This window comes from Cebus imitator, unplaced genomic scaffold, assembly GCF_001604975.1.
Source record: "Cebus imitator isolate Cc_AM_T3 unplaced genomic scaffold, Cebus_imitator-1.0 Scaffold157, whole genome shotgun sequence".
NCBI classification, from domain to species: domain Eukaryota; kingdom Metazoa; phylum Chordata; class Mammalia; order Primates; family Cebidae; genus Cebus; species Cebus imitator.
In genome coordinates this window covers 510265-536173 of record NW_016107472.1, presented here as the reverse complement: position 1 = coordinate 536173, position 25909 = coordinate 510265, and the positions used below count along the sequence as shown (strand labels likewise).

General features: G+C 36.3%; 1 protein-coding gene across 34 annotated transcripts in view; it reads left to right on the top strand.

The window, feature by feature from the left end:
- Positions 1–25909, top strand: part of ZBTB20 (zinc finger and BTB domain containing 20) — an 812433-nt gene that overhangs the window by 425577 nt on the left and 360947 nt on the right. Inside the window, exon 9 of one of the 34 annotated variants that reach the window (XR_005202622.1) lies at positions 10025–13240. The exons of the other annotated variants lie outside the window; for them this stretch is intronic. The gene's annotated coding sequence lies outside the window, so the exon portion shown is untranslated. Of the gene's footprint in view, positions 1–10024; positions 13241–25909 lie in introns of those variants that run through there. 34 annotated transcript variants of the gene reach the window in all.

Genomic DNA, 25909 nt, shown 5'->3' with positions numbered 1-25909 from the left:
CCAAATCAGAGTTTAGACTTGAGGGAAAAAAGGAGGGAAGGGCAAAACAGTAAAGACTCGTTGAATATTAAGAAATCAAATTGGTGCTTCCTGAAGAACTGTTCATTCTCCTTCTCTCAAATCTGGCTTTAGTTACTTTGTTGTTAAGTTCTTCACCAAATTATGATTTAAAAATATTTTTAAAGAGTGCCTCAGTGGTCTTGAGGATCACACACACACACTCTCTCTCTAACACACACACACACACACACACACACACACACACACGTACATGTAAGATTCATCCAAAAAAACTGCGTTGTGTGAATAAAATGGAGTATGCTTTTCAATTTATAAAGAATACTTAATGTAATGTATAATGGCATAGTCTACAGCATTTCAGACTACAGATTTTTTTTTTAAATTTCTATTACTTACCTGATGAGCTCTAATGTTAACTTGAACAAGTATTTATTTTTAGTATGTTATAGTATCTACATAAAACGATTCAGCAAAGATTTTAGAAAAATAATCACTTGCCGAAATAACATAGCAAAACTCCTTTATCTTTACACATATATGCACACACATAACCACACACACACAGTTTAGACTAAAGCACTATGTCCCATTTCGCTTAAAAAGTGTTTTAGGGAATTCAGTGATAGACTGGATACAGAAAATGTGGCATATATACATCATGGAATACTATGCAGCCATAAAAAAGGATGGGCTCATGTCCTTTGCAGGGACATGGATGAAGCTGGAAACCATTATTTTCAGCAAACTAACACAAGAGCAGAAAACCAAACACCGTATGTTCTCATTCATAAGTGGGAGTTGAACAATGAGAACACAAGGACACAGAGAGGGGAACATCATACACTGGGGCCTGTTGGGGGGCAGGGGGGCGGGGTGAGGGATAGCATTAGGGTAAATACCTAATGTAGATGATGGGTTGATGGGTGCAGCAAACCACCATGTCACATGTATACCTGTGTAACAAACCTGCACATTCTGCACTTATAGCCCAGAACTTAAAGCATAATTTAAAAAATATATTTAGGATTAGACTTCTGAGGGAGGTATGTATATACACATATTCCTCTTTTCTTGTTCTTTGTTTCCTTTTCTCCTGGTGTAACATATTTACTGTTTAGCTTTTGTCAAGTACTTTATAATAATTACCAGAAATTTTGGCAACCACAAAAAAATTTGCGTATGTATGTATTTATATGTTTATATGCACATAGACACACACACACACACACACACACACACACACACACACATCCAGATTGAAATGTTAATGTTGTATTAATCATCTGATTTTTTTGTGGGAGGAGGTTTGAGACATGGTCTTGTTCTGTTACCCAGGCTGGAATGCAGTAGCACAATCATGGCTAACTGCAGCCTTGGTCTCCTGGGCTCAGTCAGTCCTCAGCCTCAGCCTCCAGAGTAGCTGGGACTACAGGCACGTGCCACCAGCTCCACTAATTTTTTTTTTTTTGGCTTTGTTTTGTACAGATCAGGTTCCACTATGTTGCCCAGGCTGGTCTCGAACTCCTGGGCTCAAGCCTTGCAGCCACCTCAGCTTCCCAAAGTGCTGGGATTATAGTCATCTTGCCTAGCCAATCATCTGATTTTTTTATGCATTATACTTTAAATTTTTCTAGTATAAATCTTTAAAAGAATTTTTGTAAACATTCAAATGTCTGATCTCATTTAAAGGTTTCTAGGAGATTGTACATTTCCTTATCTAAGACAAAACATTTTCCAAATATGCATTTGGATATTTGCATTTGAATAAACAGGGATTTATCAGAGCCAAGAGCAAAGCAAGAATCTCTTTTTAGGAGTCATTCACCCTTTCTACCTCCTATTTGGAGCATGAGGTAGCTCTAATCACAGGCATGGAGAATTTTATTTTTTTCAGTTAGATGGTTCCGTATTCTGTTCCTGGTGTTGCAGTGCATTGCAGTGCATATGGGCTGGGGAGTCAAACAGATCTTGATTCAAACCTCACTTCACAACATTTAAATTAGCTGTGTTTCCTTAGGCAGGTTAGCTAACAGCTCTTTAACTATGTTGCTAATCTATAAAACATGGGCAAATGCTACTTCACAGCAGGTTTGTATTACATGAAATAATATTAATGGAATATATGTCATGTAGTATGTATTCAGTAAATACCACTTTCCTCTGGCCTGTTAATTTTAATATATAGCTATGATTTCCTCCCCAGTCCCTCTACACTATGGTGGCACATAGCATTACACTGTAGCTATCCAATATTGTAGACAATGCTCAAGAAATAGGAGCAAGGGATTTTAGAAATTATTGATTATCTAATACCAACCCTGAGAATGAGCTTATGAGGAAAGAAATCTAAGGAAACCATCAGAAATTCCTGTTTCCTATCATTTTAATTGTAATGTTTCCTACAATAATGAGTTGGCAAACAGAAGTGGGACACTTTTCAACAAAGTGTTGCTGAAATCCTATTCACATCAATACAGTGGAATGGAGTGATGTACATTAAGCTTTATGAAATAATAGAAAATCCTTTTATTGTCCATTCATATGCCAGGTTAATGTGCTTCATTCCACAGTGGCTGCTGCTCACCTTGGCTCACTCTAGATTAAGCTCATTGATTAGCTACCCTTTTTAGGAGAAGGGTCAGAATATAACTCTCATTGAAAGTGTAAATAATTGCTATATATTTTCTTTTTTAAGGAATAGGAGGGGGGAAACAACTCCCACTCTAAGATACTTGGAGCTGCATGTCACCCTAGAGCTGATAATTTTAGTTGAATTACAAACCCCATAAGCATAAGGTTTATAATGGAAACAATGACCCAATCTTAATTACAATGATTTTGGCAGCAATGTCCCTGCTATCCAGAGACTACATTCTCATGTTAGAGGACTCTTTTAACCTCCTCAGAGTTCATTTTCTGTGTAAGTACAATTTTAGTGTGCAGGTCTTTCTGACTTTTTTTTTTTTTTTTTTTTTGGAATTGAGAGAGTTTGACCACGTTAAGCTGCTGAGAGATTTCTCTGGGTCTCCTCCTGCTGTGCCATTAACAGTCTCAAATATCTGTAATGTAGAATGGAAAGAAAGAAAAGGGAAATGAAAGGTGTCTTAGTGTTGTGGAAAAATTAGTGGTCTGGAGATCATGAGCCTTTGCTCTCTATCTTTGATGAAATACTTTGAAATTCAAGGCCCTGGTTTTCATACTGATAATATGGAGGTCTCCATGCTGTAACTTTCTGTAGGGAAGCCTACAGCTGTAGTTTACTCTGTTTGTCAAAATCTTATTGCAGTTTTGTTTTAAATATAAACCAAATGCCTATTTACTGTAATAATACTAAATTTACACGTTTTTCTTCCTTTATAATTTCTGAGGATATCACATTACAAGGAAATGATTTCTATGAGGAACAAGAATAAATAAAAGTTTGATAAACAGAAGAAAAGGGAGAGAGAAGGAAGAATATGAAGTCAGGAAGGGCCATATATGAACTAGACACAGAGTGGAGGTGAGAGGACAGGAGGCAAAGACTCTAAAGAGTCAAAAATTAAGACAAGGAAAAGGAGAAGCAGCAATTTAAACAGTAGGCTCACATTTAAGATTTAAAAAAAAAGTATAAGATAGCTTTGAGGTGAACATTTTACATAATGTAAGAATTCCTTGTCTTATAAAAGAATCCTTTGAAATCTTCCCCTATGGCATTTAAAATAAGATTGAATTTATACAACTTTGATTTAGTCTGTGCTATGAAAAAAACGAACTTTGAGCTTTAGATACTAGTCCCAGCTCTGCCTCAAAATATATGCCTTTGAGAAAATTAATTCTGAGCCTCAGAATCTTCATATATAAAATGAAGTAGGACAGGCAAGTTCTCATCCACTTTTCAGAATCACGAAATGAAAGAGCACATGGAGCGATTTTGTTGACATACTGCCAGGATGCTTATTGAAGTAAGTTGCTGAATTCGATTACACTAAATAGATGACCAAAGTTAGAGGGGGAAAAAAAACTTTTTAAAGGTTTTGACTAAGATCTACATGTTTAGTCCTACAGAATTAACAAGATGGCAGCCCTATTTTTAAAAAGAATATACCTACTATTGCGGAACATGCTTTTAGTTGAATCTTCCACTGGAATTTTTGAGAAATTGTAGCTGCAATTTTATTCTAAAGGTCTTATCCTCCAATTAACTGAAAGGTGGCGTTTTTGACTTTCTAAGCCAGAATTAATTTTTTTCTAAAAAAAAAAGAAAAAAAAAAGAAAGCAAAGAAAACTCCTGTTTAACCAAGAAAATGGAAATCAGTACATTCTTGGTTGTCCTTCTGGTAATTTAAATTTGTGTAACCTAATCAAAACTCAACCTGCCTTGCCCTTCAACAAAAAGCCATATTGTCTTCCATTACTAAATGGCTACATTTGTCTCAGTATTTTTTAAAAGATGAATTACGTTGATATCCCATGACTTTTTCTTTAGAATGTGTCCATGGAAATTAAAATGGACTTTTCTGTGCCCAAGACTGAAATGAAAGACAGCCCAAAAGGGCTGGTGGAAATGAACACAAAACTTTGCTGATGTTATCAGTATTATAATTTTTGTTAAGCTTTTTCCTAATAAAATGGAACTGAAGTCAACTGACCCCTAAATAACTGCCTGATATTTCTTTTACAGTATTATTTTTTCTGCAGATAGATGATAGTGCAATAGAGCCTCAGATTTCTTGTAAAACATTGGAATATATTTTTGAGGCCTTTTTAATGCACTCTTTCTACAGAGATATTTCTCCCATAATCACTTTTCATTTTCAATAAATATTTGCTGAGTAAAAGAAATGTGCCAAGCACCATGGTAAGTTCTTTTCAGATGGCTGAAAAGGACTGGATGACTAGAAACCCCAACTCTTGTTCTTTCCTTTGGATAACCTCCCGTGATTTTCCCAGTCATCATTTGCAAATACACATTGAGGGAGAACACAAGTTCCCTGCCCAGCTCTTGAGCTGATTGCTAAATAAAGAGAACTTCTCTTTCTTACCTTAGTGGTTGTTCTCAGCCATAGAAGGGCACTCAGGTACAGGAAGGACTTGTACCTAACAGCAGAAACAACGTCACCCTTTCTTTCTAGCTCCTGCTTTGGGAATTCGTTATATGGCATGGGAAGCAGTGAGCAGCCTTGAGAGACCAAGAATGCCTGTAATCCACCCAAACAAAAGTTAAAGGCTCTCCATAGACATAAGAAATTATTTAAATTTCTTTATGAATATTTTTCCTCAGTTTAGCATTCTTCCTCATTTTGCCTGTTTCTCTTTTATTATCCTATATTGGGCTGTTTTGTTCAGCCAAACAATTTGTGGCATGTCTGTTTTCAAAGTAAAATAGTGATCTATTTAAAGATTTCTAAATGTGTTCTTTATGTATTTTTAAAGGAGATGGGTAAAATAGAATGTATTTCTCTTCACCCTGATGATATTGCCATGGTATATTTCAAAAATTATTTTTGACTGGGTGAGCCAGTAGGACCAAAGCAATGGTGATCATGAATACAGATTCACAAATACGTAGAGAGAATCATAAATAGCTGCATATGGGGGAGTCTGACAGTTTAGTGAAATTGCTTTGAAGTAATTTGACACATTAGTACTTTCAGACATTCACCTGCCAGTAATCCTTATTAGAAATAGGATTAGAATATTGGGGTCACCAGCTCAAGACCATTTTTTGTGAAAGCTGAACAATAACCAAAAGTCAGAGCTAAAGGAAATAAAAATGAACCTATTCCAGTCATTAGAACTGTTTCTCTGAATAAGCTCTTTCTCCCTCCACTTCATTCCTTTTTTTTTTTTCTCTCCCTATTTCTCCTTTTCTCATTTTCCTCCCTCCGTCTCCTGCTCCTTTCTTTTTAGTGTTCTGAATTCATTAGATGGCATAGTGTAAATCAATAGTAAACGCTAACCGCCTACTCTGTACTCAGTTACGCAACATCACTTAACCGGTACACAGAGACAAAAAGGGAAAAAGCACACACAGCCTTTACATTCAAAAGCTCTTGCATAATTTTACTTTTCCACAGCCAAAAAGAAAAAAAAAGGAAATAACAGATGGAGAAACTTACAGTTTTTTTTTTTCTCTTTTCTCAGACTGTTAGAAGGGAGTTAGTTAACATCCATGGCCCTTTCTAGTTGCCCTAGGCTGCAGCAAAATGTCCTATAATTGTCAGCACCTTAAATGGCTTTAAACAAGACATCGTGACCTGTATGTTGGGTTAACTTTCCAGGTAATATAACTTATTTTGAGATGTTTTGACTTCGTTTTTACATATTTTGTGAAAAACCAACAACATTTAAAGTATGAAATGAATTTTAAAATAGAGTATAAGGAAGACGGGTGTGTGTGTGTTTGTGTGTTTTCACTTGAAATGTATCCTGATGTAATATTTATGTAAAAAAGCCAGTTATATAAACCCATCTTTCTCTTGCTTTTTACTTTGGGAACTATATAAAGCTCTAATGCTTTTTGGTTGGCTTTTTTTTTTTTTTTTGACAAAGTATATTCAAACCCCAAAGTCTTAATGAAAGAGAAAACATCTAGATGCTACAACAGAGACAGTCAATTCAGGCTTTCTATAGAATTCATCATCTAAAAAACAGCTTTATTTAAGAACGAATAGTTTCTGTAATTCTTATTTAGAACTTTCTGTCACATTTCTCCCTGGAACACCTTTGGATTCATTGTACTGCCTTTCTTAATGTCTCAAATGTACAATAAGTCTCCTCTCTCTTTCCTTCTCTCGCCTGCTCACTCTCTCTGTAGCACGTTCCCACACTGCCCCATTTCTTTCATTGCAGTAACCCCCTTTCTAGCTTAAGTGAGAACACAGTGAGATGTATATACAATTTATCAGTCCTTCTTCTATTATAATATTTGGTTTCGCTTAACTGACTGATGTCCTCTGGGAACCAGGAATTTGTCTGATAAGGGAGGTTGGAGAGATTTTTTGTTTTGTTTTGTTCTTCCTTTTTAGTTTCTGCCTCTCAAATGGTCATAAAATGGTTATAAAGTAATTGCATAGCACTAGGCACTGTTAGGCATCTCTGAGGAAGAAATTAAGTTCAGGTGTGTGAAGGGTAGTATCAGTGGTGGTAGTTTTGATTGTTTTTAATACAGCCGGAAAGGGTGGGAGGTGGGTGGGAAAAAGGATGGATGCGATCATTAGTGTGTGAGGAGGAACTATTGAAGCATTTGATCTCCTTGTCTGTAGGATCAGCATTATTCTTTAAGATCATACTTTATTTCTGGATATTAAAGCCATAAAAAATTGGCTCATTTGATTTTACTCAAGTTATGAATATGGTTAACATTGTCTTATGTGTTAACTATTGCAATTTAGAATTCCTTGGTATGGAAAAATCTGGTGCACAAGAATAAAAATCACAGGTTTCATTGCCCAAATATGTGGTTCTCTCTTTTAACAACTGGATGATCAAGATTATTGGTATTATCCCATCTCTGTATTTATGATGACCTGTGGAAATCTTTTGTGATCTTAATATGAATAATGACTGAACTAGTATATATATATATATATATATATATATATATATATAGTATTTTATAAATACATTTCCCATTTAGCTTTTTTCTTTTAACAGGATCTATAGCTCAGATAAATTTATTGCAGAGAAATAATAAAAATTGGTCAGAATATTCTAGTCTTTAACTGGGAAACCCATATGCATTTTTCTACGGGTTCCTCTACATGTACTATAGTTGAGTTTGGATTCCAATATGCAATTTTACATGTAGGTACCTTATTGTCAAAAAAAAAAAAAACATAAAACATTTGTACCATGTAAAGTGCATTGTTTATGATATGATTTTAATATGATTAACAGTCTGCACTATGCTTTTTGTAATGTGTAGTTCTGTATATAAGAAGTTATTCTGAGTACCCTAATTTTCAAATGGGCTGCCTAGATTTAAAAGAAAACTTAGAACACAAGAGTGAGAGATATTTGCATTTTATTTGTTGTCAAAAATACTTGAAAATATCTCATTATAAAAGAAGCAGAGGAAATTCTTCGAACCTTTTCCCTGCCTTCTGTTGTCAGAATGGCTTCCATTTTCATCTTGTTGGGTTTTCATGCTCTCAGAACTGTACTAGGGCAGGACTGACCTTTCAAAGCTCAGTGTGTGCCAATGTAGACATCTCGGCTCTCATTTTCTGTTGTAACCAAGGCCTTGGGAACACATTAGCTGTTTCTCATCTTTCTATTTTTTATTTTTGTAATATGGGATCCAGGCTTAGGACAGGTGGCAGGCCTAAAGCTTTCTGTTCCTTGGACATGCAAGAAAAGAAGCTAGGGAGAATTTTAAACTGTTTCAAATTTTTCATAAGCCTGTCACAACTCTTTCACCCTAGCTTCTCTTTTTATTGCTGTTGGCAGTAGGGATAGATTTTTTTTTTTAATATGGCAACAAGAACCTCAGTTACTGACTTACCTTTTCAAGCAGAATCACTCCAGTTGTGTCTGGCACATAGTAGTACCGTCATAAATATTTTCCGTTTTTCAGTGAGCTGGTAAGGGACCTGTTATGTCCATCCCTTCATAGTGCTGTTGTAGGTAAGTAGTAAGCCATGCAAGAAATAAAGGGTGAGAGGAGATCAGATATAGAACTCCTCAGGCTTTAATAGTGGACTGATCACTTTGTTTTATGAGAAAACTCTTGTTGTCATTTCTGTCTTTATAAAAGAAGCAAATTTCAGAAGACAATTTTACATCTTTCCTAGTGGTTCCTTTTAGGGGTCAGTGCTGCATAGACTGTTGGCTCATTTAAAAAACATAATTTTTGGCAAGCTACTTTGGTGATCCTCATTAAGTTTCATATGCAAATGTGTTAGGTACTTATGATTGTAGCTATCGAATATGCTCTTCATGCACTCTGCCACAGGGTCCTTTGAATTTTGGCTTTTCTCACTTTTTCTGGACAATTGTTTTCGGACTTCTTTTGTTTATATAAGTCCTAGGATAGTAACTATAAAAAATTCTATAGATCTTTTCTTTTATATAGTGTTTCATTACTTTTAGCTATGCGAATTCCTGATTTTTCTAAATCAATTTTGGCTTAAAGTAATCATGCTGGCCATTTTCAAGACTTTCATTGTGGTGGTGGTATTGGGGGTGCAGGGTGATCTCTGAGAAAACCACCTGTAGTTTCTAAATATTAAAAGCATTGAAAAGGTTGTCAAATGATTGATAGACTGCTGCCCATTAGACAAGCAATTTTTAAATGCAGATTATATAATATTTAAAGACTTTGTTGCTCCACAGTAGAAGATTTTTAAATGTTAATTTGGATTTTGTTTTGTTGTTCTATGACTTTGCAGAAAAGATTTTGGATCTAAAAGGCTTCAATTTACTCGTTCCATTTGTCTTACAGGACTTGGAATATAATACTATACATTTATTTATACTTATAAAGGAGGATAAGGCCAATAACTCACAACTCATGAAACCGAGGGGAAATAATCCATAGCTATTCTCCCACCATTGCCACAATATTTATAACAAACAACTAAAAACAAGGAGAAACCAGTTTGTTTTTATTTACAAAATGTTTGATCAAAATTACAGTAAAGTTCAAATGGAGCTGCAAATCTTAGTGGTTTACAATGGTTTGATTTATTTTTTAAAACAGACCATGGATAATTAACCATAAAACATAACTTTCTCAACAGAAGTTACAGTGAATTGCAGAAATGGGCAGCATGTCATTCATAACTGGTTGCAACTGGCTAGAGACCTTAAAATTAAACATGAAGGCAGTTACGAAAGCTACATTCTCAGCATACAATTTTATTTCCATTCCCAAAGGGAAGCATCCATTCCTTTTTATATACTACCACTAAGTCTGTATCCCAAAGTGAGGAATAAATGGGTTCTTTTCTATGATTACCATGTTGTCATACATTTATTAAATAAATACCTGGCACTTACCCGTACTTTTTTATTTCAGAATGTTTCATCATTACTAACAGGATATTCCTCATGACACTGCTGTCTGGTTAGTAACTCTCATTATCTCTAAATGGCAGTCCAAAATATTGAGGTGCAAAGAAGTCAAATATATTTTCATGAACCTCAGATAAAATGAGATCCAAAGGCTGTGGTGAGTCTTTGGGTCTAAATTTTAACAATACTAAATGTTGACAGAACATATTTTGACATTGGTAAGGAATAAATCTTTAATATTCTGTTTGTTCATTTGAAATACCAGCATTTAGAAGAATAAGAAACATGATCTCCAGAACCTATTATCACAGATTTTTGCAAATATTTTAGAATGACTCTGCTAAACAAGATGGAAGTATTCAAAGAACTTGTTTCGTTCTCCAGAGAGATAAATTTCCAAAGGAGATTCCTGAGTGGACAGAAAGGGTGATAGGGTAAAGTTGGGCACTGATGCTTGTGTGGAACATTGCGTGTTTTGACAAAACTCAAGACACTCCAAACACATTTTGTGATACTTTGAACTACACATTAGTATTCTGTGGTATTCTGTAAATTTGAAATACATTTGCTTCATTTGGATGAATCTTAAAATCAGACATGATTGCTGTTATACTAACCAACAAGCAAAAAGGGAAAATACCCCTTAGAGACATGAATAAGGCTATCCTATTTTACCAGTTAAGTAAAAGGACCAAGACCAGGGCTATAAGTAAGCATAGGTTTGAAGTTTTATCTATATGTCTTTTAATGAAAATTTGTAAAGTTTGTAGTGTTTCAAAAAGATTGATATTGTGGCCTTCTAGAGTTTTTGATTTTTCAGTGACTGGGAGAACAGTGCAGATCAAGACTGAGGTTGTATGGATAAAGCATCATCCAATCAGAGCTTGAAACAGCTGACTTTGCTAGAGGTTGACCTGCATTGAAATGCACTGGCAAATATACTGGAGAGGGAGGAGGGAAAGGGTGACTTGCCTGGCATCTAACTGTGTTCTGCCTGGCTCCAGCTAAGCCTATTTAGTCATGAACATCATACTCATCCAAACCGTTAAAAGTTACTCTCTTGATTTCACTTTATATGAATGTGCATAAAATGAGGGAAATAATCTCTTGGGGTAATAAAGAGACTTTCCATATCCATTGTGCATAATCCATAATTGTCACTGTGTTGTTGTTTCTGATTCTGTTGCACATCTATGTCTGTCTCTCTGAGCATATCCATCCCACCAGTGAAGGCCAGGACCCTTCAGGATTGTAGCTCTCCCTCCCTCCCCACTCCCATGCTTTACTTGCTATGCTGCCCCAAAAGAAACCATATTAGTGTAAGCCTCAGGAGCTCAAGGTATGGGCTTGTTAACTTTAATTTGTCGCTCCTTTTACATTTATCACAAAATGATCTCATCACAAAAAGGCCTGAATTTCACGCTTTTACTGGCTTGCAAACAAGCCAGTTCCTCCCCTATTTTTATCCAACACGGAAAAAGCTCTTTATGTTTCTATGATCAGATAAAATCTGTATTGACGTTTCTTTTCCTGTGGGTGTATTTCCCTTCTAGGTATGTAGATTTAAACTATCAGGTCAATGCTGCGTGTTTGCAGTTTCTCTGTTTCAGCAAATGAAAAGCTCCTTGGGAAAGGAGAGCACATCTTTTCCACTAATGAATAAATATTTATTTTCATTTTAAAATGATACATGCTCATTAAAAATAATTTAGAAAAACACATAAAAGTAAAATGAAGAAAAATTAAAGTAATTATTTCTATAATTTAAATATAATCATTAATAACCATTTGATATATTTCCTTACTCTCATTTTCCCCTGAGGATATATTTTTAAAACATGATGTTATCATACTTTCTATGTAATTTTGTGTCCTGCTTTCAAAATTTAACCTAAGAAATATGTAATTACATAGGGCTTATAAACATTTAAAATAAATATGTAATATTCCTGAAGAGGAACAGCTCATTTAACCTAAATGTCCAACAAGAGCATTATTATTATTATTTATTTTTTATATCTCCACAATACCTTGCATAAACAGTAAATTCAACAAATAATAAACAAATAAAAGTTCAAATCAGTATATGTTTTTAAATTTTTTGTGATAAAAATCTTAAATTTATGAATATAGACAGATTGATGAATTCCCATGTACTCACCACGAGCTTGCACAGTGACTAACTGATGGCCTGTCATTTTCTCACTATATCGCCACGTTGTTTTGGAGCAAACCCCAGACGTTATAGCATTTAGTACATCATTATTTCAGATCCATCACGATATTTTTTACATGTTAATGTTGAAAACTATTCAGATAAATAGTTCTTATTATTGCATATAGTAGTATTTTTCTTCATAGTATCCTGACATCATATTTTCTAATATGTAACACTTTATTGTAAAATCTCATCAGTGAGTTTCCTAATATTCTTAAACACATCTGTAAGCCCGAGGGCAATTTGGCTGCCTAGAGAAATATTTCACAGATTTTACTAGGTTTCTTGGGAGAACTATTTTTCTTTTGGTACTTTTTTTACTTGACTCAACTTTAGGATGATAATTTGCATGCCAGATTTATACAGCATTAATTATACTCATTATTGGGTTTAAGCATGTGTTGAATACAATTCCTTACCTGAGGTGAAAGGAAAGCATAGTCCCCTGACTACTTAGAACTCCAGTCTGGCTGCAGCCAACCAATACCAGGTAAATACGGCAAATCAACTTAAATCAAATGTAACAGTGGCTTTAAAAGTTTATAAGTTTTAATTAAGGTTATTGGCAGATATGGAAAAAAATCATGTGATGGGTATGTGAGGCATTTAGAAATCTGTAAAAGGGGGAATTATATAATAAAAGTCTGAATCATATTTTTAAAAGCACCATGCTTGGGGGAAAGAAATTATGCGTTGTATAACAAAGGTGTTCTCTGTGCCTGTATTATTGCTCTAGTTTATTCTAAAAATATTTTAGAGAACCCTCTATGATCCAGCTTTCTATGGCTAGCCTAGATGCTTTACACACACAGTTCCACAAATGAGGAATGCTCTGTACAAATAAAGTTGTCTGTAGAGAATCTGTATCTGGAGTCTTGTGCTGGCGCACTGTCTTTGAACCGTAGGTCAGTGACTATTCAGTAGTGATGGGCTGTCCAACAGGTGTATTACACTCATCAGAAATTCAAGATGTAACTATGCAACATACTGCATCAGTATAAACTGAATTTATGTGTTACTCAGATCTATTTAATCTTAGAAGCACATTTTCCATTGGCCTCAAAAGTGAGTAGCTAGAATATTGATGTGCCTAACGGTTGGGGAAGAAAAAAAGTTTCTCCACAACACTAAATCTCTAGAAAAATATGAGGGTTTACAATATGGACATATACAAAATATTTTCAGCCAAAACTGGTAGAGCAAAGCACATGGAAAAAAAGAGAAAAATCATAACATTAGCAATAAACAATCCCAAGCAAACAGAGAGCATCTGTAACATTTGTCAGATTAGATGGTGTAAACAATACAATACAATACAAACTCTTTTTTTCTTTCCATTTCTTCTTCTCCTCTGAATCTTCTGATAATTTCTGTTTCTCCTTTACTCTGAGCCTGTCATCATCATCATTAAAATATCAGAAAAGGTTAGAAATATATCTGATGGCTTGGCTAAGGCAGGTGTCATAAGAAAAGACAGGTAGGAACTAGCCATTTTACTATTTTAAAGCTGCAAGTCTTCTTCACTTCTTTCAGCATCCTGTTCCTACATGTGGTATTAGATTATGTGTCTCATAACACATAAACCTAGAATATAAACTGCCTTTTAAAAAGACCCATAAGTTTACCCATGGTTCTTTCTAGCTTATGTATTACATATTTCACCCAAGTGAACCATCAGTGCCTCATCATTCTAATAGCTGTAATAACAATAATTATTATTAATGATAGCATTTGCTTCATGGTGTATGTACACCTATACATTTTCCTCTTGCTTCATGTTTCCTTATCCTTGGCCCCTTTGGCTCTTGGTGCTGGTTCAATTGTTGTTACATTTGTGACCTCATTTATCCTCAAGCTATAAGACATTTATTAGAATAAACTAGTACAATACACCCTCCACCTTCTTCTCCCCAGTTAAGCTCAGGATTGTGGTTTGATGACTCTGCTTACATAAGGCAGAGAATCCTTTGCAATACCCCCACCAAACAAGATTTTTATTTTAGACCTAACGATACTAATAGATGTCACAAAAGAAAGATAAGTGGTTTGTTCAGATCATCAGATCCCTGTTTAATGAAGCTGGCATATTTTCTGAATAAACTTTATTGGATGCATAACACAGGATCATGCACAACTGCCATAGGATGGGATTTATGACATTCCTTAATGAGGTAACTTTGGTAATTCTGCTCTACTTAGGGTGGTGAGGAAAGGATAAAAACCCCACTCAAGACAAAAATATTCAAGAAAGTCATTCTCTAGTCAGCTCATTCCTTTCGTGTTGGAAGTGTTAAAGAGCGAAATCTTATTTTTTTCCTCCTCTTACCCAGAGAATACTTTTTTTTTACCTAGAATCTGTGATATGAAGAATATGCTTTGTAGATGATCTTACTGTATGTGGATTGCTGCATGGGAAACCACACTAGGCTCCATAGAGAACTGGTTCTCTATGTTCTGTCCTCTTCCATGAAAACACTTCTAACCATACTGGTGATGTGTACATTTTGGTCAAAAGTAATTTTCTTTCTTGGTATTTGATGGCCACTCTGTGAATTAACCTAATGTATTTGTGGTATGGAAATCTGTAACCTCTCAATACTAAGTTTAAAGGCTCTTTTAATTAATTACTGAAAGGCACTTTAGCCCTTAACTATTTCTCTCTTTGGAGAAACAAGTTGATTGGTTAATCATGTCTTTGTTTATTTTTATTGTTGTTGCTTTACACATTGCACATAAAACAGGAAGGAGGAAAGGCTGTTTGTAAGAGGTAATTACAATGGCAAAATTGTATTTTCTCTAACTGTTCTTATTTTCTCATGTCTGATTATATCAAGACCTGCACTCTTGAAGTGGGTTTTAGTTTTGCTAAGAAAATGATAAGAGGAGAAGAATAAATCCAGCTCTATAAAGTGATGTCAAACACAACTTGACACAATTACAAATTTCTTTTTTTTGACTTTTATTTTAGATTCAGAGGATACATGCGCAGGCTTGTTACCTAGGTATATTGCGTGATGCTGAGGTTTGGGGTATGAATTATCCCATCACCCAAATACTGAGCATGTACTGAACAGTTAGTTTTTCAACCCTTGCCCTCCTCTCTTCCACACCTCTCTAGTAATTCCCAGTGTCTATTGTTGCCATCTTTATGTCCATAAGTACCCATTTAATCAAACCCTGTTCTTCTACTTTGGGAACCTTATCTTTTTTTGTTTTTTTTTGTTTTTGTTTTTGTTGTTGTTGTTGTTGTTGTTGTTGTTTTGACATGGAGTCTCACTCTGTGACCCGGGCTGGATTGCAGTGGTGCAGTCTTGGCTCACTGCGACTTCTGCCTCCCAGGTTCAAGTGATTCTCATGCCTCAGCCTCCCAAGTAGCTGGGATTACAGATGCAGGCCACCATGCCCAGCTAATTTTGGTATTTTTAGTAGAGACGGGGTTTCACCATGTTGCCCAGGCTGGTCTCAAACTCCTGGCCTCAAGTAATCCACCCAATTTGACCTCCCAAAGTGGTGGGATTATGGGCATGAGCCACCACACCCGACCACTGGGAAGACCGTGGTTTCTGGTCATATCTTTTGATAATAAGGATCCAGAGCAAAGAAGAAACAGAAACTGCTTTTAAGACCTTTGGCGATCCAAACTGTTAGGAGGATCTCACAGGCCTAGCAGACCCTTAAGATCCTCTATTACTTCTTGGATGACGTGTCCAGCCCTTTGTAGAATCAGAACTCTCTCAATTTTCTTTAGATCAAATAAAACCCAAGGGGCTAAGTGGATTTCCAGGTCATTCATTTTTTCAATAAACATATATTTGTTTATTTGTTATTATTTCAACAAACTATGTGACAGGTAAACATGAACTCACTTTTTTTTTTACCTTCCAACTCCTTTTATTTACTTATTTATTTTCCTTTAAGCAAAGAAATCTCCTTATGGATTGTTAAGGGCCTTGTGCATATTTGCATGTAGCCAAAGATTCAGTCTCTTGCAGGAACTCCGGTTGTCAACTGGTGATCTTGCCTTTGTCTTTTCTCATAGTTCTGCCTGTGGCGCCTGTCACTAGCAGTCAAATAAGGACGATTTTACCATTCTCTCCTGCTGCTCTAATTTTTTTTAGTGCCGGTACATGAATTTGTTATTCTTTATAATTCCCTTTGAAGTTGGAAATCCAAGGGGAATCTAAAACCGACCAGATGTTTCTGCTGCTGGAAAGGAAAGAGAGTAAGGATTAAGTTTAACAAAAACTTGGTCTCAAGGAAAAAAAAAAATCATTTCAGCTGGAAATCATCTTTAAATGCATTCATTTGCTACGTATCTGTTAGTTAATTTACATTTACTGGTCCTTTGTAGGCAATATTCTCTATCAGTGTACTCTGGGGAAAAAAATCATACATTTTGTGAACAAATAGACCCATGCTGTGGTTTGCTCAGGCCCATTTCCCTTATGGAGTTTTAGTTCTATTACTCTGCATATTTTTCACACATGCCTTACCGTGAAGTTATTCTGTTGTTGCTGTTATTGCTGTTGTTGTTGTTGAGGGATCACTATCACGTCACATAAAGTTTGGAGGCCAGTTCTGCAAACTGATCCAAAAGGGTGAGGTCAATGCAGCCTGCGGTTAGGGAGGGAAGGAAGGAAGCTCTGCCAAACTGCTTAGCCTTTATGGAGAACTTCATTCTCGTTAGAGATGTAGATCAAAACAAGAACAAGAGTGATGAAGACCTTCAGGGGAAATAAAGAGAAAGTCTTGTGGTCTTTCAGGGATTCAGATGACGTTGCAGACAGTGAATAAACAGATCTAGAAATGAAAAATGATAGAGAAAGGTATATTAGAAAACAAAAGAGAAAGGGGTATCTGTGAGGCACATTTATAGGACCTTTCAGAATGGGTGCCCAAGGCTTCAGGCTCCAATACACAAAGGAAAGAATAATTTAAAAATAAAATTAGAGAAGAGTCTTAAAAATCAATCAGAATGTTTTGGTGGTTTGCTTAATACTTCACAAAAGCACTGGATTGAAGAAACGGATATTGTATTTGTTTGTTTCCTACACAGCATCTCTCACACTATCCTCCTCTGTTGCTCTCTGGATTTCCCAGGCTTCCCTAGGTTTTCAGAAGGATGGAAAATCCTGTGAATAACTGCTTCTCACTCCTTACCTTGCTCAGTGGATTAAACATTTGGAAATATTTCTCACACCTCACCATCACAAGGGATGAATACTCACCACTCAGAGTTTCTATTACCCTACCCTATCTTATTTTTAAATAGAAAGTCTGAGTCCTCAGTAATTATATTAAGCTTCTTAAGCTGCACATATCAATTGCATATACCATTTTAAGCATTTTTTCAGTCTTTTTAAAGAGAGAGTAGAGAAAAAGACAGAGAGAAATCACTTAGCAGCTGATTCACTTATTTTAAGCAGCTTTCTTCATTTTAAAATATAAAAAATTCAGGTCCTAGAACATTGGGTGATTTGAATGTTCTATAAAGATTTGAAAAAAAGATTTTCTTTTAAAAAAATTATACGTTCTACATTCAGGGACCTGGATTTTCAATTTAGTTCTTAAAAAAAAATAGGTTGATGAAGTAAAGGAGTTTTCAATCTAAACACTTTTCTGCTTCCTTTTCATTTATTTATTATTATTATTACTGTTCTCTTTTGTCAAAGCATATGGTATGAAAAGCATTTATGTTGGTCTCACTACTGACAGAGCTTAACCTAATAATTCAAGACTTGGAACTTGGTGGTTCAATAAAGGAAACACTGTTTGAGGTATTTTCCATTCAAACTAGCATCAAAAGTTTTTAATTAACACCATCAGAAATTAATGGACTGAATGAATGCAAGACAGGGTTCCTACATACCCCTTTACGGGGAACAAGACAGCAAGTGGGATCCATTGTGTATGTTTGTATTTTATAATGTATTTTTATTTACTTATTGAAGCAGAGTCCCAGCTGCACATTGCGTAGCAGAGCTACAAGAGTGAAACCTGTGGAGGGCTGCTTCACTCCAGCAGTTTCTTTTGCTCACTGATTGTTGTCCTGAGTTCTTTGTGATTGTAATTGGTTAGAAAGTTTGAAATTAGCAAGTCCTTGTCAGCTCATGAAAGCTTTGAAATCATGAGGCTTGATACAGCTATCAAGCCTGCTGATGCCTAATCACTTTTCGGGCTAAGAACCTCCAGAGCGGTGAACATTCTCAGTCCCCAGGCTTTACCTCAATCACCAATTCACCACCCTCTGGAGCTCCTTGTCTTGGATGGTGGCTTTGTTTGGGGCCCTTTCTTTTCCATCACTGAAGCCTACTGCGGGATGAACAGATTTTGGACTGAGTAATGGGGATGGGGGTTGTTAGGAAATGAGAGCAAATGGGAAAACAGAATGATGTAGAGGATCAAGGGACTAGGGAGGAAGGAAAAGGGGTAGAAAGAGCATAAAAGAAAAAGGAAGCAGGATATAAGATGCAAAGAGCTTTGTAAATATTGACATTTGGATTCTGTGCAACTGGATTTGGTATCTCAGGATAGAACTCACTGATAGAGCCTAAATGGTCCCCAGGGCTCTTTATTTTTTCAGACCTTTTTTTAAAAGACTTGCCCACTCATTGTCAAAGGGGAGACATGTGTGTTCACATTAGAGACCATAACCTACCTATCACTGCCAACAGCCCATTTGTGGGGATTAGGAATACAATATTTTCCTTTATACATTATACTAGAGGAATGAGGGGTTTAACTCCTCTCCTGTAACCATAAAAGTATCAATGGTTTATCCTTATGCTCTGAGTCCCCAAACCAGTTTTCTCTGGAAAACTCTTTCACAGCCCTGTGAATTTTTAAATAACCTCCCCTCCATCCTTGTAGCAATGCAGGAGCTGCTCAGGCAGGGTTAACTAAAGTAGATAAATATTGTCAGCAATGATGAAATGTTTACAAATGCTTAAAGGTCTTAATAACTTTCTGTGTATCTAACCCATTTATGTTCAAAGACCTCAATCTTCATACATTTAGGTGCAACTCCTAACCTTTCCCAATTTCTCCTATATTTTAATAAAAACAAAAATAAATACAAACCAGATACAACAACAACGGAAATCTTAATGCCATGAATTCAGAATGTCAGAACAATTTTCAATATGCCCCATTATAGCAAAATGCTGCAAAAATGCATCAGCATTTTGGGAAAAGCTCCCTAAAGTAGTTCAACCATTTATTCCCTGAAATACGGGAAGATGAATACGTATTAGACTCCAAGAAGAAACTAATAGGTGAATGAATGTCAGGGTTTTCATAAGCACTGCTAAAAATCTGATCTTCACATCATAGCAAGAGAATCAGTTAAGCCTATTAGCAACACATCTTTTTTCTATTTCTTAGCTGGACAGTGTAGGATTTACTGTCCCAAAGTCTGACTTCTTACAGGAGTCAGAGAAGACACCTTGTGTGGAATATAATTTAGTAAAGAAGATGCAGCATAACCTTCCCCAGACCATCCTTTAAAGGATGCAATATCAGACTCCACAGTATCTTATACACCACTTCCCCCAACCCCAAGTCTTTACAGGCTCCTATAGCAGATATGTCTGTCGAAATCCTGTCATAGTCCCTCAGATATGTCAGGCAACACCGTAATGGTCCTTTCAGCTGCACCTGAAGCCATTCTCTGCTAACCCAGACTCCCACCTCAAGTATGCTTTTCCCTCTGCCCCAGGACATTTTTCAATGCTGGGAGATCTAAAAAAGTCTAGACAGGATTGGCAGAGTGAGGCTTAGAAGAGAGGAACTTAATACCCTGGGGGAAACCCCCAACCAAAGGAGGACTAGAGCTGGAAAAAGAAATGTTCCAGCCTTTGTTTCTTTCTGATGTCTACTCTGGAGCCATTTTGTACAAATCTCAGAGATCCTAGCCAATCCTTATTACAGCTAGCGCTCGACTTATGACCACGATTGGGACCGGCAGAGCGGTCGTAACACGATTTGGTCGTAAGTTGAGTAGGCTATATGTACAGTTGAAATGGTGCCCGCAGAGATGGTAGTGCTGCCGGAAGCTGGTCCGCACTGTCGTAGGCCCAATTGGGCAACGTTTGCGCTGCCAGACGCGGAGCGGTCGTGGCTAGCGATTGTGGTCGTAAAGTCGAATGGTTGTAAATTGCATAGGTCGTAAGTCAATCAATACCTGTATTATCTTGCCCTCTGAGATTACCTGCCAAGCTACTGCCTGTACCCCAGCCTTTGGAGAGAACCTAAAATGAGCCAGGTACTCAGGTTGGTTTGTTTGTATTAATCAATTTGCAGCAACTTCATCACTATTGTTGACTGCCCCTGTGAATTATTGCCTACTCTTAGCCTTATTCCCAAAGCTAGATAGAATCCCAATTGCTCACCTCAGTATATTATAACACATGAAGGGAGAGACATTGTTTTATTCACTTGTGGCCTCCTGAATCTAGTGCTGCCCAGGCACATAGTTGGTGCTCAGTTAATGTTTGTTGAATGAATTAATAAAGGCATAGTTTATACCAATAAATTTTGCCAATAATAAGAGATACTAGTTTGTTTCAATCAAGTGTGAAATTTGTTACAACAAATTTGTTACTAATAAATTTCTGTAAGTGTGTGTGTGTGTGTGTGTATATATATATATATATATATTTTTTTTTTTTTTTTTGAGACTGTTTCTCACTCCATCAACCAGGCTGGAGCACAGTGGCACAATCTCAGCTGATTGCAACTTCTGCCTCCAAGGTTCAAGGGATTCTCCTGCCTCAGCCTCTTAAATAGCTGGGATTACAGCCATATGCCACCATGCCCACCTAATTTTTATATTTTTAGCAGAGACGTGGTTTCTTCGTGTTGGCCAGGCTGGTCTTGAACTCCTGATCCCCAAGTGATCCACCCACCTCAGCCTCCCAAGTGCTAGGATTACAGGCATAAGCCACCATGCCTGACCTGAAGTATAGGTTTATGGTTTACTCTTTTAAAAATTTAATTAAAACAAACACAAGATTATTCTGATGATAAAGTCACACTTCTACACTTATGTTTTCTAATATGTTTTATTACGTGTGAGAAAACAGGTGATGTTTCAGTTCGTACTCCAAAAAACTGCAAATAACCCTTGGTTAAACCCATGGGAATGTGTTAGAATCTAAATATCTCACTTGTACATCAAGGTTGGGGGGAAGTGTTGAGAACTTCAGAGTCCTACTGTTAGAATGGTGGCAGACCATTTGAAGTATCTGATCAAGGTCATCAGGCTTTTAAGTGATTCTTTTTGGGGGGATATTTGTTACTGTGATTGCATGAAGCCAGCCTAGAACAAGAGCTAGTGAAATCCTGCTGGTGCCTGTTTCCTAGGCAGAAATGTAAGACCCATTCTATCCATACAGCACTGGGGACGAGTCCATCTTTTGTGAGACAGATTAGTAAGGCTCCAGAACACAAATGACAATAGAATGGAAAGTTCAGAACTCTCCTTTTGTACCTCAGTGTCTAAGATATGGATATGTAAAGATTTTTTTCTGGGGTATGGTGACCAAGATGATCACTTTAACATCATAAGCCTAATTCTTTTTAATCAAATGTCCCAGTCTGGACTGAAGAAACTCAAGGCTGAGAAATAGTCCAGCAAAAGGTACCATAATTTTCCAAGTAGTTTACTTTGGCTCCAGGTACGTGCAAGAAAACATGATAGTGCATGTTAACTATATTTCTCTCTGAAATAAAGAAATCCTACTTTTAGAAAAGTTTATCAAACGTTTAATCTAGAAAGATAAACTATTGACAACTATAGAATTTGTCCCCCTGGAAAATACCTAAAGTCACTGCTCATTTCATCTTTACTAACATTTCATTAGTTGAAGCAAGTCACTTAACCAAGCTCAAAGCAAGAGACCAAGATATATATTTCATCTCCCACATTAACACATACTCTACTGAGAGTTACTTTAAAGTCATCTGGTAAAGTTCATGCGTGTAAAGTTCTAATATAGAGAGGGAATGAAGAATTAGAGAAAATAATTCAGTCTATCACATATATTATTGGTTTGGACTAAGAAAAAAATGGCTTGAATAAACAACTTAAGGAGCCTAATGAGGTATAAGGGACTTTCGTGTTAATGGTTGATACCACATTTATAATCACAGTCTCTCTAATCACCTCAGGGGCTTTTATCATAGATTGCTTTTGAATTCATCAATTACAGTAAACACTGAATAGAAAATAAGGGTCAGATAAAACACAGTAGGTTATAGATAAAGAGCTTGGATTATATTCCAGCTCTATCTCTGAGGGTGAAATTTCACACATTTCTACTGATTTTTCCCCCCTCAGTATTATGATCTCAAAATAGGAATATTACTCTTTTTTATTTTTTCTTACTATAGAAAGCACACAAAGGCAGTGTAGAATTCTGTGTATAGCATAAACTACAAGAGGACAATTAAAATCACCCATAATCACATGGAAATAATTTATTTTCAAACTTTGAGGATATACCTTTCTAATCATTCTTTTTCTCCTGTGCATATGTACTCTTATTGTGTTTAGTAAAACACTGTGAACACTGTTCCTACTTTGTCTGTTAAATTTGTGTTGTGAGTAACATTCTATGCCTTTAAATAATCTTCAGTGTCATTTTAGTGAAGATTTATTCCACATTCACTATTCTTTTTTTGTGAAAATTAAGTCAAATGTCGTAAAGTCTTTAAAAAGCAGAATATACTGTGAAAATAAAGGTATTATTATTATTATAGAATTTTAGAGATTGAAGAAAAAAGAGAAAGTGACTAACATTTAATGAAGACCTACTCCGTGTCATGCCATTTGCTTAGAATTTTGTTTAAGCCATTTCATTAATAACCTTTCAAGCTAATGAAGCAGTATAGCATGATGGTTAAACTCTGTGGGCTATAGGTTGTCAAGTTTAGCTGCACAGCTGCTAACTAGCTTTATGACTTTTCAAATGTTTATCTTCTTTTTGGCTTAAGTTTCTCTGTTAAAAAGTGGCAATGATAATAATAGCACTCTCCTCCAAAAGATTGTTGTAGGATTAAATGATTGGATATGTACAAAATGTTAGGAACAGTAGTATTCAATAAAAGTTAGCTATTATTTGCTACGTTTCCCACTACTCCATAAACCCTTCTATTAAAATACAAATCCACATTGATTTTGACTATTGTGGTATAGACGTGGGTTCTAAGAAGAGGAAGTGTAAAATAAATGGAAAAGGCCAATGACTTTACATTTTTTAATCCTGGCTCCCAGCCTTCTTATAATTTTGCCTCTCGGAATTTAGTTAAAATTTACAGGCCAGGCACAGTGGCTCACGCCTGTAATCCCAGCACTTTGTGAGGCCGAGGCAGCAGATCACCTGAGGTCAGCAGTTTGAGACCAGCCTGGCCAACATGGCAAAACCCAGACTCTACTAAAAATACAAAAATTAGCCAGGTGTTGTGGCATATGCCTAGAGTCCCAACTACTTGGGAGGCTAAGGCAGAAGAATCGCTTGAACCCAGGAGACGGAGGTTGCAGTGAGCCAAGATCGCACCACTGCATTCCAGCCTGGGTGATGGAGCAAGACTCCATCACAAAAAAATATATATATAAATATATATACACTCAGTTATGTTTTTATTTAAAATGAGTAAATACTAACAATCTAAGGGTTTTTAAATGAGAAGTTAAATGAGATAATATATGTTTAGCGTCTACCATCTTTTTTTGTTTGTAAAAGCTTAGATAAAGTCATACATATGATGCAATGATTCTGCAACGTTTACCTGGAAACTACTGACTTTGAAGTTACTCACCTCAAATCTTTAAATATATATTGTTTAAAAGCACAGGTAAAATGATACCTATATCTTCAATGTAGAGGTGAAGGCAGTGTTAACGAGATCCTATAGTTGACTGAAGAGTTGGTTACAGCAAAGCTCTTCATTGCCCTTAAATTTTCTCTCTCGTTAATACAGTAGGATCAATTTTAAGTGCATTTTATGCGTGCATTTCAAAATTCTTCTTTTAAAAAAGAATGGAAACAGTTTTCAGAGTGATGCTGATATTGGTTGATGATGCCAAGGCACCAATGGAGAGTGTATTTTTTAAATTGGATATGTTCTTATTTTCTTGTTTGTTGATTTTTAAAGTCAATCCAAATGTGAAGGGGAAAAATATCAAAATTTGCCAATTTGAAAAGAACAAAACCAGCTAAACCTTCTTTTAAAATTTCTAAGCTATTATGAAAATATTACAGACAAAAGATTATACATGAAAGATTTTTTTATGAAGAATCAGATTGCTTTGCCTTTCTTTAGTCATTTCAAAAATCTTTGTCAGATATGAAAAAGAAATATACTCAAAATGAAGAGTAAATATAATTAAAATGGTTCCTTGCCTTGACATATAAGCTTCTTATGGGCAAAAATTTGTATGAGGTTAATATTGTAAAACTTGGATTTAAAAGAAAGAATAAGAAATAATAGGCAGAGAGAGGAAGGGGAGAGGAAGAAGTTTGATTTTTGTAAGAGCAAACAGAAAATGATAGAAAATGAAATGATGTTAAATCATTAGCTGCTTTTAATAAGACAGTTTTATATATATATATNATCCTTTAAAGGATGCAATATCAGACTCCACAGTATCTTCCCCCAACCCCAAGTCTTTACAGGCTCCTATAGCAGATATGTCTGTCGAAATCCTGTCATAGTCCCTCAGATATGTCAGGCAACACCGTAATGGTCCTTTCAGCTGCACCTGAAGCCATTCTCTGCTAACCCAGACTCCCACCTCAAGTATGCTTTTCCCTCTGCCCCAGGACATTTTTCAATGCTGGGAGATCTAAAAAAGTCTAGACAGGATTGGCAGAGTGAGGCTTAGAAGAGAGGAACTTAATACCCTGGGGGAAACCCCCAACCAAAGGAGGACTAGAGCTGGAAAAAGAAATGTTCCAGCCTTTGTTTCTTTCTGATGTCTACTCTGGAGCCATTTTGTACAAATCTCAGAGATCCTAGCCAATCCTTATTACAGCTAGCGCTCGACTTATGACCACGATTGGGACCGGCAGAGCGGTCGTAACACGATTTGGTCGTAAGTTGAGTAGGCTATATGTACAGTTGAAATGGTGCCCGCAGAGATGGTAGTGCTGCCGGAAGCTGGTCCGCACTGTCGTAGGCCCAATTGGGCAACGTTTGCGCTGCCAGACGCGGAGCGGTCGTGGCTAGCGATTGTGGTCGTAAAGTCGAATGGTTGTAAATTGCATAGGTCGTAAGTCAATCAATACCTGTATTATCTTGCCCTCTGAGATTACCTGCCAAGCTACTGCCTGTACCCCAGCCTTTGGAGAGAACCTAAAATGAGCCAGGTACTCAGGTTGGTTTGTTTGTATTAATCAATTTGCAGCAACTTCATCACTATTGTTGACTGCCCCTGTGAATTATTGCCTACTCTTAGCCTTATTCCCAAAGCTAGATAGAATCCCAATTGCTCACCTCAGTATATTATAACACATGAAGGGAGAGACATTGTTTTATTCACTTGTGGCCTCCTGAATCTAGTGCTGCCCAGGCACATAGTTGGTGCTCAGTTAATGTTTGTTGAATGAATTAATAAAGGCATAGTTTATACCAATAAATTTTGCCAATAATAAGAGATACTAGTTTGTT